This window comes from Tamandua tetradactyla, chromosome 4, assembly GCF_023851605.1.
Source record: "Tamandua tetradactyla isolate mTamTet1 chromosome 4, mTamTet1.pri, whole genome shotgun sequence".
Classification (NCBI taxonomy): Eukaryota; Metazoa; Chordata; class Mammalia; order Pilosa; family Myrmecophagidae; genus Tamandua; species Tamandua tetradactyla.
Genome location: NC_135330.1, coordinates 16,117 through 19,101, shown reverse-complemented (window position 1 = coordinate 19,101; position 2,985 = coordinate 16,117). Strand labels below are relative to the sequence as shown.

Genomic DNA, 2,985 nt, shown 5'->3' with positions numbered 1-2,985 from the left:
GATCTTGAAAGCAGCAAGAGAAAGGCAATCCATCACATACAAGGGAAGCCCAATAAGACTATGCACAAATCTCTCAGCAGAAACCATGGAGGTGAGAAGACAGTGGGATAATATGTTTAAATTATTAAAAGAGAAAAACTGCCCGCCAAGAATTCTATATCCAGCAAAATTGTCCTTCAAAAATGAGGGAGAAATTAAAACATTTTCAGACAAAAAATCACTGAGAGAATTTGTGACCAAGAGACCGGCTCTGCAAGAAATACTAAAGGGAACACTAGAGACAGATACGAAGACAGAAGAGAGAGGTGTGGAGAAGAGTGTAGAAAGGAAGACTATGAGTAAAGGTAAAAAGAAGGAAAATTAGATATGACATACAAAATCCAGAAGGCAAAATAGTAGAAGAAAGTACTACCCATGCAGTAATAACACTGAATGTTAATGGATTAAACTCTCCAATCAAAAGACATAGTCTGGATGTTGACTATCAGCGTGAAGCGGGATCTGCTCTTCCAAGCCTTGGGCCGGACATACACCAATGAAGAATTTGATGAACTATGTTTTGAATTTGGTCTGGAACTTGACGAAATTACTTCTGAGAAGGAAATTATAAGTAAGGAACAAGGAAATGAAAAGGCTAAGGGGGCCTCTGATATAGTTCTTTACAAAATTGATGTTCCCGCCAATAGATATGATCTCCTGTGTCAGGAAGGATTGGTCCGAGGACTTCAAGTCTTTAAGGAAAGGATAAAGGCCCCAGTCTATAAACAGGTGATGCCTAATGGAGAAATCCAGAAATTATTATCACAGAAGAGACAGCTAAAATCCGACCTTATGCTGTAGCAGCAGTTCTTCGAAATATAAAGTTTTCTAAAGATCGATATGACAGCTTCATTGAACTTCAGGAGAAATTGCATCAGAATATTTGCAGGAAAAGAGCATTGGTTGCTATTGGCACCCATGATTTGGACAGTTTGTCTGGCCCGTTTACTTATACTGCAAAGCGTCCTTCAGATATTAAATTCAAGCCTCTAAATAAGACAAAGGAGTATACAGCCTGTGAACTAATGAACATATACAAGACTGACAACCACCTTAAACAGTGTTTGCATAATTGTTTGCATTATGAATATTGCATTGAGAATAAACCACTATACCCAGTTGTTTATGATAGCAATGGTGTCATCCTTTCAATGCCTCCAATCATCAATGGGGATCATTCCAAAGTAACAGTAAAGACTAGAAATATATTTATTGAATGTACAGGAACTGACTTTACAAAGGCAAAAATAGTCTTGGATATTATTGTCACCATGTTCAGTGAATATTGTGAGAATCAATTTATGGTTGAAGCAACTGAGGTAGTTTTTCCTAATGGAAAATCATATACCTTTCCAGAACTGGCTTACCGAAAGGAGATGCTGAGAGCTGATCTAATTAACAAAAAAGTTGGAATCAGAGAAACTCCAGAAAATCTTGCAAAGCTTCTGACCAGAATGTATTTAAAGTCAGAAGTCATAGGCGATGGGAATCAAATAGAGATTGAAATCCCTCCAACCAGAGCTGACATTATCCATGCATGTGATATTATAGAAGATACAGCTATTGCTTATGGATATAATAACATTCAGGTGGCGCTCCCAAAAACGTACACCATAGCTAATCAATTTCCCCTTAATAAGCTCACAGAACTTCTAAGACATGACATGGCAGCAGCTGGATTCACTGAAGCCCTTACCTTTGCTTTGTGCTCCCAAGAAGATATTGCTGATAAACTCGGTTTGGATATCTCTGCAACAAAGGCAGTCCACATAAGTAACCCTAAAACAGCTGAATTTCAGGTGGCGCGCACTACCCTACTTCCTGGCCTTCTAAAGACAATGGCAGCAAATCGGAAGATGCCCCTACCTCTGAAGCTGTTTGAAATCTCTGATATTGTAATAAAAGTTTCCAGCAGAGATGTAGGTGCAAGAAACTATAGGCATCTCTGTGCTGTTTATTACAACAAGAACCCTGGGTTTGAGATAATCCATGGGCTGCTGGACAGAATTATGCAGCTGCTAAATGTGCCTTCTGGTGAAAAGAAGGGGGGATATGTGATCAAAGCATCAGAAGGCACTGCTTTCTTCCCCGGGCGATGTGCTGAGATCTTTGCCAGGGGTCAAAGCATTGGGAAGCTCGGGGTCCTTCATCCTGACGTTATCAACAAATTTGAACTAACCATGCCCTGCTCCTCCCTGGAAATCAATATTGAACCCTTTTTGTGAACTCAGTCTCAGTTGTAAGGTATCCCCACCCTCCCACAGTGTCCTTCAGCCCTCCTCCACAGGGAACATCCATTTGGGCTTTAATGTTTAATAAAGTAGAAAACACTGTCTGGCTCCATTGGTAGGTAGCACCATTTCCCTGTATTAGTCCAGCTTGTGCACTATTTCAATGTGGTATCAGTGTGCAGGAAACTTCATTGTTGGGCAGAAGCCCAGCAGAGGGTGACAGAAATGGACTAGCTAAGTGTGGGATCAGCTTTGAACATCAGAATTGCTTCTTAGACATCAGAGCTTCATACTGTAACTGATTGCTCTTGCATAACAGGATGCCATACTTTTCCTTAGTGCATGAAACAAGATAATTGATTAGAGCACATATTGAACAAGTATGAACATAACTAAGGGTTTCGCTTTTATTTCCTACATTTGACCTGTGCTTGTCATTGGGTAACAATAAAGTAACACTATTTTTAGAAAAAAAAAAGACATAGTCTGGCAGAATGGATTAAAAAACAGGATCCATCTATATGCTGTCTCTACTCTAAGGACATGAGGTCAAGGACACAAATGGACATTTACACACCAATGTTTATAGCAGCATTATTAACAATTACCAAGAGATGGAAACAGCCAAAATGTCCATCAACAGACAGTTGGCTAAACAAACTGTGACATTTACATAAGATGGAATATTATGCAGCTGTAAGACAGAATAAAGTTA

General features: G+C 39.5%; 1 pseudogene; it reads left to right on the top strand.

Annotated features, from left to right (window-relative positions):
* The first annotated feature begins 474 nt into the window (after nucleotides 1-474).
* Nucleotides 475-2,702, top strand: LOC143678674 (phenylalanine--tRNA ligase beta subunit pseudogene; annotated as a pseudogene).
* Nucleotides 2,703-2,985: the final 283 nt, after the last annotated feature.